This window comes from Mustela lutreola, chromosome 1 (assembly GCF_030435805.1).
Source record: "Mustela lutreola isolate mMusLut2 chromosome 1, mMusLut2.pri, whole genome shotgun sequence".
Taxonomy (NCBI): domain Eukaryota; kingdom Metazoa; phylum Chordata; class Mammalia; order Carnivora; family Mustelidae; genus Mustela; species Mustela lutreola.
Genome location: NC_081290.1, coordinates 228252821 through 228266684, shown reverse-complemented (window position 1 = coordinate 228266684; position 13864 = coordinate 228252821). Strand labels below are relative to the sequence as shown.

Genomic DNA, 13864 nt, shown 5'->3' with positions numbered 1-13864 from the left:
AGTGCCAGCCAGATTCGAATACCACTGCTTTAGATGTCCATTATTTAAATGCTATGAACAAAATTTATTAACCTTTTTTACATTTTTTAATAAATGTAGGACTAAATGATCCCCTGCATCTATTTCTCCCTTGAATTCTTTCTCTACATGCCATAAGCGATCTAAAACACAGCACTTCTCTATTTTTTTTTACATTTTTTATTATGTTCAGCTAGTCAACATATTGGTTTTTGATGTAGTGTTCACTGATTCATTAGTTGTGTATAATATCCAGTGCTCATCCTAACACGTGCCCTCCTTAAAACCCATCACCCAGCTACCCCATCCCCATAAACCCCTCCCTTCTGTAACCCTCAGTTTCCCAGAGTCCAGAGTCTCTCATGGTTTGTCTCCCTCTCTGATTTCTTCCCATTCAGTCTTCCCTCCCTTTCCCTATGATCCTCTGCACTACTCTTCATGTTCCACCTATGAGCAAAACCATACGATAATTGTCTTTCTCTGCTTAACTTGTTTCACTTAGCATCATCCCCTCCAGTTCCATCCATGTTGATGCAAATGGCAAGTATTCATCCTTTCTGATGGAATATACGAAATAAAAAACATATCTTCTTTACCTATTCATCTGCTGAAGGACATTTCGGCTCCTTCCACAGTTTAACTACTGTGGATGTTGCTGCCACCGGGATGCATGTGCCCCTTCTTTTCACTACATTAGCACTCCTCTACTTTAAAATCCATCACTGACATCCCAGAACAAAAACTAAAGTTCCTTACTAACTAAGCCACCATACCTGGACACAGCCTACACTCAAACTATACCTTGGAAATCTCTGTTCTCTTGTTTTGCCAAATCTCTTACCCTTCTTCCGATCCCCCAGTGATTCTTGTCAAAGATTTCTCCCTCCTCTGACTAATAAAAATCTTACTCATCTTTCAGGCCAGATTCAAACTTCACCCTTTCTGTAACTCATCCTAACCTACCCCTACCAAACCAACCTCTACCTCTATCTGCTCTTTACTTCTCTTTTTGATCAAAAGAAATTAAGTAAGCAAGAAGAATCATTAATCTATATTAACTCTCTGGGTGGTGTGCTTTTATCCATTTCTTCTGGCTTCACTTTGCAGGTCTGCCTTTGCTTTTTCTCCCAGCCCCAACTCAAGTCCCTCAGCTCCCACAAAGGGGATTCCATGGACTGAGTCCTCAAGTGCACCTTCCTACCCTGCACTGCAGGTTCCAAAATTATACTCCCTACAGCCACCTGACAGATTAAGCAGGCCCTTCCTTGCCTCTTAGGTCCTTCAGCCCAAAGCTACACTGAATATAGCTCCCCTTCAAGGCTACAGCCCAAGATTATACCAAGAGAGGTTCACCACCCTTTCCGATATAGGCTTTTCTTCATTTCTCAGATCTTCAACCATGCCTGGAGAATACTCAGGGGGTAGACCTCCACTTTCAAAATGATTCCAAATTATTGAAACCTAGAATCTGTTATTGGAATACAATGCTTGAATCCTCTGTACCATATTCTACCCAAGGTCATCTGGCCTATGCTTGAAAACTTCCATTTTTAGGAAATCTATGATCTCAAAAGTCAGCCTATTTTATCTTTGGTCACTTCATTTAGAAAGTTCTCACTTACATTAATTTCTATGTATTTCACACTGCACAGCAATTATTTGTTTATACATTTGCCTCGCCCCCCACACCCTCTTCTCTGCCAGCTTTAGACTATGAACTCCTCAAGAACAAAGTTCACTCTTACTTATTTCTCAATCCCCAACACCAGGTCTGGCACAGAATAATCAATAAAGATTTGTTGAACAAATGAATAAAGAACAAGTAAACAAATAAATGAATAAGCAAACAAACACTACTTCTATTAGTCCTAAATCCTATCTCACGTCTATTCAGAAAAGTCTATTGCTTCTTCCCCAGACTGAACTTTAGGTACTTGAAATCATCTTTCAAAATCCCCCAAGTCTTCTTGTTCTCTCAGTGTTAAACACTGAGTTTTCTCAATGTTTCTCAAATCAAGTTTTCTCAATGTTAAACATTGTCTGTATCTTCAACTATACACCGTACAATTTTGTACCTACCCGATCCTTCCCTCTGAACTTACTTGGACTTGATGTTTCTATACTAATTTCCAGTTTCCCTGCAGCCCTCCAAACAGTCCCTTCCTGTGGTTTCTCCACAAGTCTTTACTATCTTTGTACTTCATAGATCCCCTCACTGGTCATTTTGCAATCTACATTCAGCAAAATAATTGGCACATTTTTAAAACTATGCCATTTTAAACTTTGTTTATAGGAAAACAAGTCCAAAGGATCAATCCTGAGAAGAGAAAGGAAAAAATATACTCAATTCTTAAATAAGGAGACCAAACACATCTTAAATCTTCTCACAGTCTGTGCCGGTCAAATATTTGGGACAATGACAAGCCAATGCCTTCTGACGGGCTGCAGTATAAAGCGAGGCTCAAAGCCAACGTTTAGAATGATAGTTCAGATGACACCCCTCTATCCATCCTAGACAACAAACTGCTATAATAGAGGGAAAGACACGCTGATCACATTTTACCAATGCTCCAGAGGCACAGGGAGCCTAATAATTTTGCGCAACTAATTATACTAAAGTATTAATTATGAATCAACTGAATGGCTCTGTAATAAACGCAGGATCGTTGTGAGGTTTCAGAAAGGCCATCCGTAAGGCGATATAATAAAAAGATGACTGGATCTAAAATCAAGAGATCTGGATTTAGGTCCCGGCTCTGCTATTTACTAGTTATGACTCTAATAAAAGTCCCCCAACCTATGAGCTACAATTTGGTGTTTCCCACTCTACAGTCACTAGACAGATACTGGTCAAGAGGCAACCAAGGAATGGAAGTGATTTATGTCTCCTTTTCTAGAGAAAGAATAAAAATATAGTGCTAGCGCAGAAAGAAGGGAAAGAAAACGTTTTTCAAGTAGCCATTATGTGTAAGGTACTTTACATACTGAATGAAACAAGACACGAACTGTGGGAAGGACTGTGTACAGCAGCAGCTACTCCTTTCCACTCTATGACATCCGGATGCCACAGCCACTAATATAAAAAGGGCCAAGATAAAGAATTTAAGATATACATAACATCAAAGCCAGAAGCAACTTTTAAAGGTCGCCTAATCTGACCCTCTCATATAACAGGTAGGAATACTGAGGTATTCATTCTGTAAACACAGAATGAAATTGCTTAAACACAGCAGTTTAAAGGTGGGATTAGAACCCATGTCTTCATACTCTCTGCCAAAGAATTTTCCAAATATACCTGAAGTAATTCTATCCCGTATGTACCTTTTCTGACCTGAACTCTGCTACTCTTGATTTAGGTAAGTCAAATCCAGCCAGTGGCAAAAAAAAAGCACAATATAAACATGTTTGGCTAGACTTGGTTGATATTTACTAAATGTCTTTCATGAGGCATAAATAAATTCTTGGTCTTCAAATCAGCCATGTGAAAGTTATGTACACCTTTTAATATCATTGCAGGTTCTTCACTTAAGTACAATTCAAATCAATAAATTTTTACTGAGTACTTACTCATAAAGTGCCATGGTAGGAACCAGGGACAAAGAGATAAATAAATGAATATGCTCTAATGCTAGACATTCTCATAGTGTAGTAAGCAAGATACATAGGACTAGAAAACCACAGTGCCAGGCCCATTGTGAACAGTGCTACAGAGCAGTACAAGTGGTAAAATGTCAGAAGACATGAAAAGGAAAGACAGTATTGAATTTAGGTGATCAGTGAGGCTTCACAGAAGAGGTGGTGTTAAAAGCAGGGGCTTAAAGAATAAATAAGTCAGACTAGTGGTCTTTGACCCTGAACTATTAGAGCCCCTAGGAGCTTTTTAAAACACCAGCTCAAGTACTTAGGGGGCAGTATACTAATATATACAACTTACTTTGAAATGTGTTTTTAAAAAGTAAGATGGATTATTGGATGAACATGGGTATAATATTCTTGTCCATATATAATTTATAGTGGATACGATAAAGCAAATATATGAAAATGTTAATGGTAGAACAATCTAGGTAGTAGACATACAGGTATTCACTATAAAATTCTTTAAACTTTGATGTACTTTTGAAATTTCTCCTAATAAAAGGGGTAGAGGGCAAATACCAGTACTGAGCTCTGATTTAACTAGTCTGAGATAGGTACAGGCATTGGTAAAGTACCTGAACCAAAGAAAACAAACAATAAATAAGCAGACTATTTTGATGGAGAATGATAATGGCAAATGCATCCTAGACCACAGGAATAGTGTAAGTGTGAAAGTACAGTGAGGTAGAATGCAACACAAAAATAAAAAAGTAGGACACAACGATCAGAGAGCCTTTTATGCTCTATAACACCTACAGCACTAGTCAGAAAAATGGTCCCTTCTAAGCAGTTCTAGATCCACGCAATGAATGTCCCATGTTAAAAATAAAAGATGACACTTGATTTAAAAAGGCTGTGGAGAGATGACAATGAGAAAAGAGCTGTTGCCTGGAGGAGGGGACCAGCTGCCATCTGTCTGCACTGAGGGCTCTATGATGCCTTCATCTCACACAATGGGACTTGGAGTTTTGGAGAGTCCTATAAACTGCTTAACAGAGTTGCTCAAATTCTAAAAGAGTTTCCCCACAGACCTCCTGAACTATCTTTACAAATAGGATTTCAGCCGTCATTTGGCACTGATAGCTTAATAACCACTAACATTAGAAAACACTTTGGAATTTACAGAAAACTTGGAAATCTGCTTGGTTGGTGTCAGTTTTCTCATTCATGCATGCAAATATTTATTCATCACCTACTGTATGCCAGGCTGTACTAGGTGCTGGGGATAAAATAGTGAGCAAGTCAGAAGAAGCAAAGTATCAGAGACACTGCCAGTCACCCAAGCCAGCAGAGGCATGGATGTGAAATAAAGTCTGTGTGACTCCAGGACCAACTCTTTTTCTACTACACCACGTGTCACTGTTCACGCTAACGGCAAAGGGACTAGATAACCTCTAATAACTCCTCACGCCATTATCTAAGGTGAAGTAGGGAAAGGAAGAAGAAAAAATAAAACCTAGTCCACATATTAATCACATTTGTCAGTCAACAACTCAAAGCAGCTGACACTGGCACGACCAACACTCCACCCAGAACTGGGGAGTACTGCATGCCCTTGACACCTGGTTATGAGAATCTGATCTTTAATTAAATTGTGCCAAGAGGTTTTCTTTGGCAGGAGCTCGGAATGCTGCAGTCTTGAATTCGCTGAGGGATGTCCTTCTGACACGTCCAGGGCACTCCCGCTATGCAGCCTCCAGCCACTTGCTCTGGTTTAGCAACAAGAAAGCAACTGCTGAGGTAGCAGGGAGGAAAACTGGAGGCGGTTTCTGGGTTGCTGGAAAAGCTACTTTAATTTCTGACACTGCTTCCACAGGTAAAATACAAATAAGACTGTACTTTATAGAGTTACAAGAATTTATTTTTTAATATTTTATTTGAGAGAGAGAAAAAGAAAAGAGAGAGAGCGCGCATGAGTGGGAGGAGGGAGAAGGAGAGGCAGACTCCCTGCTGAGCATGGGGGTGGATCTAAGGACCCCCGGATCATGCTCTGAGCTGAAGGCAGATGCTTAATCAACTGAGTCACCGAGGCACCCTGATTACTAGAATTTAAAAGCATAGATATATAGATATATAGATATATATCTATATAGAGAGATATATAGATATACATGGAACATATATATGCACCTAGCATGTTGCCTGGCACAAAATAGATGTCCAATAAATATCTGTTCTTATCCCCCACTCATCTTTCCAGTTTTATCTCTACTATTCCTTAAACTTAGTCATTCCAGCTCAATATGCTTTCATACCCCTGCCTTTGCCCACACTGTTCTCCCCACCTAAGATGTCCCAACTTGTCTGCCAAGCAAACTCCTCCTCATTCTTCAAGACCCACTTTGATTCACTTTCTCTATGCAATCTTCACAGAACCCCCTCTAATTCTGTCTTTTCCCCAACATTTTAATTTAATTATACATACTTCTATGCAGCAGTTTCTATATTTCTGGTCAGACCCACCAGACCACAAACAAGACAAGGGACAAAACGGAGTCTGTCATCAAGTCCCACCCAGCACAGACCTGGCACACACTAGGTACCTTGCAAAGGCTCACTGACTAAGGCAGCCTGGTTTACAGAAAAACAAAACAAAACAAAACAACAACAACAACAAAAAAAAAAAAACCCAGAAGCTAGAAGGATCCTGAAAAACCAGCCAATCTCAAATCTTTATTTTATAGCTGGTAACCTGAAACTCACAGGGGTATGAAATTTACCTAAGATCACTCAGTGAAATAGTGAGGCCATGAAGAGACACCGATTATTCTGATTCTCTTAAAAACACTCTTTCTACACTAATTATAATTTGAGACAAAATGAACAAAGGTCTGTATCTGGAATTAGAAAGTGTGGGAGCCAGAGAAGTGAAATGGAAAAGGCAGAGAGATTTGGGGTCCAAGACTTAAGCTATCCCTGTACCTTCACCCCCCTCTCCCCTGCCCCAATAATACCTACACATCTTCCTCACTTCTACCACCCTTGCAGAAAGCCACTAGAGTTACTTGCAGAACCAGTACCAGTACCAAGGTACTGGGAAATTCCTGACCTGCAGCCCCAATTAAGCTATTCCTAACAGTTAAGGGGAAAATTTAAATCTATTTTACCAAACCATTAGACTTCCCAATGGATGCCCTGGAGTGAGAAAATCATCACTAAAATGTGGGGCCCATACAATCCGAGAGCTGGAAGGAACTTATAAGGCCATCTGGTTCAACCACCCAAGAAACACTGGAATCTACTCAGTTGTCTCCTGAATGGATTGACCTTCTAGTCAATCTCTGCCCAAACATTTCCTGTGATTTCCCACACGCCTTATCCTTGCTGCCCGGTACCCCATTCCTAGTCACCTCACTCAAAGACTTTAGTTCCTAGATTAGTCTTCTTCTGTACCTCCCCAGTTATCATTCTAGATGGCCTCTACACCCTGCCAACAATGATGACTGTTCCAACACACTGGCCATTTCAACTGTTGCCCTTTAGTCCAAATTGGCCAATACTCCCATAATCACACCCTGAACCTTATCACCAAAATGTGTATTAACTCCAGTACCTGGAATGAATCCTATATACTCCAATACAACCTTCTATCCATGCAGCTCACTTGCTCAAGAACTTCTACTATAATTCCTAGACTTTATTTTGAGCTCAAACCCACTATCCATTAGTACCTCCTATCTTCACCTCTCTTTTTCCTTAACTATAGCCCGTCAAAATCATTCAAACATCACAAGCCATCAATCCTCTAAAACCCAACAACAAAAAACCAAACGACTCAATTCAAAAATGGGCAAAGGACTTGAAGAGATATTTCTTCAGAGAAGTATGAATGGCCAATAAGCACATAAAAAGAAGTTCTAATGTGCTTATAATTACTAATCACATATGCTTATAATCACTAATCATTAGGGAAATGCAAGTCAAAACTACAATGAGATAACACCCTGCACCATTAGAATGGCAACTATCTAAAAAAGAGAAACCAAAAAGTGTTGGTGAGGATGTGGAGAAATTGGAACCCTGCACATTGCTGGTAGGAATGTAAGTTGGTACAGCCACTGTGGGAAACATTATAGCAGTTTATCAAAAAGTTAAAAATAGAATTACCATTAAATGCAGCAATTCCACTTCCGGATACATATACACAAAAATATTCAAAACAGGGTCTCAAATATATATTTGCACACTAATGCCCATAATAGCATTATTCACAACAGCTAAAATGTGGAAGCGATAGAAGTATTCTTTAACAGATGAATAGATCAGCAAAATATAATATACACATACAATCAAATATTATTCAGAAAAAGACAGAAATTTTGTAATATGCTACAACATGAATGAACCCTGAGAACATTATTCTAAGTGAAATAAACCAATCACAAAAAGACAAATACCATATGATTCCACTAATTTGAGGTACTTAGAGTAGTCAAAATCATAAAGACAAAAAGTAAAATGATGGCTGCCAGGGACTGGTAGGAAAGGAGAATAGGGAGTTATTGTTTAGTAGGCACAGAATTTCAGTTTTACAAGATGAACACTTATAAGATGAATGGTGCTAATGGTTGCATACTAATGTTAATAATGTATTTAATGCCACTAACCCACACACTTAAATAGTTAAGATGGTAAGTTTTATGTTATGCATATTTTACCACAATAAAAAAAAAATATGCTGAAAGTTCCCTATGCTATCACAGTTGTATTACCACAGGAGCCTGTTAATGCTGGGGTAGAGACCAATGAACTAAGACTTAAGATATTAATTACAAGTAATGGTTAACTGATTCTCAGTAAAATGTGTAAGACAATAAGTTTGTAACAGGCTGTCACTGTACATGTATACTTTAAACAAATTTGATCAATCTAAACAAATCTGATAAATAAAAACAATGACAATAACACACACACACACACAAACAAAACAATCAACCGCCTTGTCTTCTCTCCCTTTACAAAATGCAACTGGCAAAATCCCAGCTTTGGGATTGAACTCCCACTCTCCCCCAACTGTCTCTGTACTGAAGCAGCTGAATATCCTAAAGAATGTTACCTAATTGACTGCTTTCACTTGAAAATTATGAATACCTTTCTGCAAAAGATTACCTTGCCTCAAATGGGGATTTAATTAGGCTTCCCACTCACCCCTTCACCTTCGCTGATGAACTCACCTTCTGTAAGAAAACAGAAATCCTTGCAGGAGAACTCCATCTTCCCACTCACAGATCCATATGCTTCCCTGCCCCTGTACCACCCATTTACAATGAAGGAGGTATTCCTACTCCCATCAAAAGCCATTCCTTCTTCTCCCTCAACTTGCACTCCCTCTCACCTGGAATGATCTCTTTTAGCTATACTAATCAACCAAACTATCAATCAATCTCTCCCACTCCCTCTCCATCTCTCTTTCTTAATTCTATTCAGTCATTCAATATGCATTTATTGAGCACCTACAATGTACCAGTACTAATCTAGCTGGATAAGACAATGTCCCTGTGTTCGTGGATTTTATGGACTAGTAAGAAAAGCAGACAAAGAAGTAAGCAAATATATAATGTCAAGACCATAATGAAAATAAAGAGTAGTGCATGTGACTGGTTTGGGGGAGGCCAGGGATGGGTGATATATAAGACAAGATGATCAGGACAGGCTTCTTTAAGGAAAAGACACTTAAGACCTGAATGAAATGAGACAACTAATCAACGTAACATGTGGAAGCATTTTAAGCAGAGGGAGCAGTAAGTACAAATGTCCAAGATGAGAATATTTTGGGGCATGTAGAGCAGCAAAAAGGACAAGACCCAAAGTTTAGTGAACAAGGAGAAACATGGCAGAAAAATTAAATTAGAGGTGCAGCCAGAGGTCAGACTATATAGGACTCTACAGGCCACAGTAATTTGGATCTTTTATCAAGCATGGGAAGACACTGAAGAATTCTGAGTAGTGATCTGATTTATGTTTTAAATGGACCACTCTGGCTACAGAAAACAGACTGCAGGGGAGCAAAGGAAAAATGATGAGACCATTAAAAAACTATTACATTAATTGAGGTGGGAACTGGTGGTAGCTTGACAGGACTGCAGTAGGTATACTGTAGTACAGCAAAGGTAGATATTTTGAAGGTGGAACCAAATGGCTTATTTAGAGACTGGATGTACAGCGTAAAGGAAAAAAATGAATATGATCTCTAGATTTTTGGCCTGATCTGTAAATACTGAGTAAATATAAACATGCTATAGTGTCTCCTATTCAAAGACACACATACACATATACCCCTTCCTTGACACCAACATATTCCTCAAAACACATTTCTTTGTTTCCCTTCATAGCAAAGCTTTTCAGAAGAATTGTCTATTTACACTACCTCCACTTCCTCCCCTTTGGTTCACTAAGTAACACCCTCTATTTCACCAAAAGTAGTCTTGTCAAGACAACCAACCATCTCCATGTTGCCAAATCAAATGGTTACTATTCTGTCCCCACCTTACCTAATCTCTCTGCAGCATTCACCTGGCTTTCCTTTTACCTTTCTGTGTATTCCTATCTCCTATGCAGACTCTTCCTAGCTATCCTTGACATGTTCAAGGCTAAGAACCTCCTTTCCTCATACGCTATACTCTTGTCTAGATAATTTCATCCATTCCTATAGCTTTACTTATTATCTATATGTTGACAGTACCCAAGTTTTTACCTTTAGCCCAAAAGTTCTTTCAGACTAATAATCATCTGTTAGACAATTCTGCCTGCATTTCTTCTAAGTACCTAAACCTACAATGAACAAATGAAACTCTTGGTTTTCACAGCATCTATCATGATATATTTTTGCTTATTTATTATACGTCTCCAGCAATAAACAGTAAGCTTCACAAAGAAGCAACTAAGTTCTTTGTGTTTACCAGTCTATACCTAGCAACGAAGGGGGCTCAGCAAAAGGACACATCAAGATTTACTAGACCCTGTCTCTAGCCTCAAAAAGTCACATACTAATGGGACTGATGATCCATAAACCACAATGACAGTATGACACAAGAAGTACAACTGTGAGTGGTGAGAGGAAGAACATGAGTGTTTCATGAATCCCAAAGAGGGGCCTTAATAGCCTAGGAGCCAAGGAAGACTTCCTTTAGAAGATAATTTAAGAGCTTATTTTTGCAAAAATAGCTATTAAGTGCCTACTAGATAAATTTTTATATAATTATTTTTAAGCTTTAAAATAACTCTTCAAAGTAGGTGTAAATATATTCTATTTTATATATGAACTTTAAAAAGATAAAAAACGAAGGACCTAGTAGGTTATGGAAACAAAATCTGAACTGAGGTCAGTATGCTTTTAAATCCCTCCCCCTCCTTCCTTTTCTTATTCCTTTTTTCCCACCCTGTATCACAAGGTGCCACCAAAAATAATATCTTTTATACTTGCCACCTACTATTTGTTTGACCTAAAAGAAATCCCTATATCTTTTGAACTTGGTTTTTAACACGGCGTTCAATTACCAGTCTCTAAATCATCCTTGTTCTAACTCCCTCCTTTTCCTTCATTATTAAGGATTGAGGCTCAGTTTTAAAAAAGTCAGTGAGCAACCCCAGGCATTTCCTTTTTTTTTTTTTTTAAGACTTTTTTATTTTATTTTATTTATTTGAGACAGAGCGAGTGAGCAAGAGCAAGGTGGAGAGGCAGACTTCCCACTGAGCTGGGAGTCCAGTGCAGGGCTTGATCCCAGGATCCTGAGATCATGACCTGAGAAGGCAAACACTTAACCAACTGAACCACCCAGGCACCCCCTAGGCATTTCTTCTGAGTATTTTTCATGGCTGAAAATGCATTCGGGAACAACCACAGTAAATCTGTAGAGCACTTCACAGTTTACAAATTAGTTTCACACATTCATTATTTCATTTGATCTTCATCAACCCTATGAGGTGTTAAATCCCTGTTTTACAGAGGCCAGTGGAAGTGAAATGTCTAGCCTAGCTCCATCTGGATTTTAAAAATTGAATTTAAGAAAATAGAGGGGTGTGGAAAAGGAGGAAGAGAGTCGATGACTTACAGAGGAAACTCACCCAAGTGACCTAGAGCCAGGAGAAATTAACGGGGACCAAATCAGTTTCCCTTTCAAGGTAATGAGTGTTTGGCCATGGCACAGTGACCCATCACATGGAACTGCTTTTTTTTCATCTCAGTAATACCTTGAGTCCGGACCCACATGTGGACGAAAAATGTAAGAAAACTCTCTGTATACTATATGCATTCACAGGGTCAGAAGAGACCATGGCATAAGAGAACAGATACCACCTTTAGAGAAGACTTGAATTTAGGCACCAGCTCAGCCACTGACTTGCTGATTAAAGTTTCCCCTTGTGTTATCATAGCCCCTTGTGCTTCTATCACACATACATTAACACATGAGCTTACAGATGTCTATACTCCATGATTCACAACAGAGGGTAGCAACTGAGTCCAGTTTCCATCTTTGTATCCCCAGCACCTGGCACCATAACTAACACAGAACAGGTGATCCAGAGAATGTGTGATGATGACAGATGTCATATTCAAAGCTCTTTGTATACATGCGCATTCCACATTACAATGTATACAGTGAGTGCCAGGAAAATAGCAACCTTGTCTTATCTCTGTCTCCCCTCTCATTCTCCCACTTTGAGAATGCTACTCAAGAAAAGTTAGTTGAATAGAAACAAAACAGTCCAAAAAGCTAGCCTTCAGAGGTAAAGAAATTAACCTATGTGGTCCTCTTTTCCAGACTGTAGTCTTTCCCACCACACCTACCTCTACCCAAATAATACCTATCTTGCCCAGTCCACCCTCTTCTTCAAAAAATCACTGTTCTTCTCCCCCAGGACTCCACCTTCTCTCCCTCTACCCCATCTCTACTATCCCCTCTTCTTTCATAGGCTCACAAGTCACCTCTTTTCCTCCAGGTAAGCAATGCCTCAAAGCTGCCATAGAGCTTTTGTTCTGTCACTTGTCACAAAAGGCAGTCTGGGCCTCTGCCCAGCCCCACTGGACACCTTGCTCTTCTCCCACTCTAGTCTTCAAGCTCTCCACTTCTCATCTTGCTTACTCCCTACTGCCTACCGCTGCCTCCTCCCCTCTGCAAAGGAAGAGGGGGTCAAATCCTGGAAGAAAGATTGCTTATTAGCAGGCCCAAAGCAAGACACAGAGGAAGTAAGGAAAGAGACCGGCACTTGGGGAAGACAGAATTTGTAGATGAAAGCTAAACGTAAGGAAGTTAGGGAGGAAACACAGTGTTTGGACCTCACAAACACCACAACAAAGGTCCCTCGAACCTATTAATAATGAGAAAGCTTAACCAACAATTCTATTTCCTATATTTCTTTTTTAAGATTTTATTTGTAAGTAATCTCTACACCTAACACAGGGCTCAAACTTGCAACACCAAGATCACGAGTCCCAAGTTCCACCAACTGAGCCAGCCAGGCAACCCTTAACCAACAATTCTATAAGGAAAAGAGAAGAGGGGCACCGGGGTGGCTCAGTGGGTTAAAGCCTCTGCCTTCGGCTCCGGTCATGATCCCAAGGTCCTGGGATGGAGCCCCCGCATCGGACTGTCTGCTCAGCAGGGAGCCTGCTTCCTCCTCTCTCTCTCTGCCTGCCTCTCAGCCTACTTGTGATCTCTATCTGTCAAATAAATAAATAAAATCTTTAAAAAAAAAAAAAAAAAAAAGAGAAGAAAGCCTAACCAAGAAGAGAAGGACCCAAGAGAGGGAAGGAAAAACTAGCTATGGGGGGAAAGGATAAGAAAGGGAAGTATGAAAAGAGTAGGAAAAAGGAAGAAAGTGGAGGGTGGAAGAAAAGATGGGTAAGGGAAGAAGGAAAAATGAGCAGGAGTAGGAAGTAGAAAGAAAAATGGGGGGGGGGGGGGGGACAGAGACAGAATCACAGAAAAACTCAGGGGAGGAAGGAGATCAAAATAATCAAGGTAGGTTAGTATCAGGCCTAACATGTTTCTTGGTCCCAGATGATCAAGGAAAGAATTGTAATAAGACATTACACAGCCCCCAAGGTCTGTCATTAACTAGGCTGAGTAAGGAGGGGGCGCCAATGAAGATAGTCTAGTTTAAAGATTTTATTTATTTATTTGACAGAGAGAGATCACAAGTAGGCAGAGAGGCAGGCAGAGAGAGAAGAAGGGAAGCAGGCTTCCCACTGAGCAGAGAGCCTGATGTG

The 13864-nt window shown here is 39.7% G+C and overlaps 1 protein-coding gene across 4 annotated transcripts in view; it reads right to left on the bottom strand.

Annotated features, from left to right (window-relative positions):
- PAK1 (p21 (RAC1) activated kinase 1) overlaps window positions 1-13864 on the bottom strand; it is a 149236-nt gene that overhangs the window by 70892 nt on the left and 64480 nt on the right. The window lies entirely within an intron of this gene.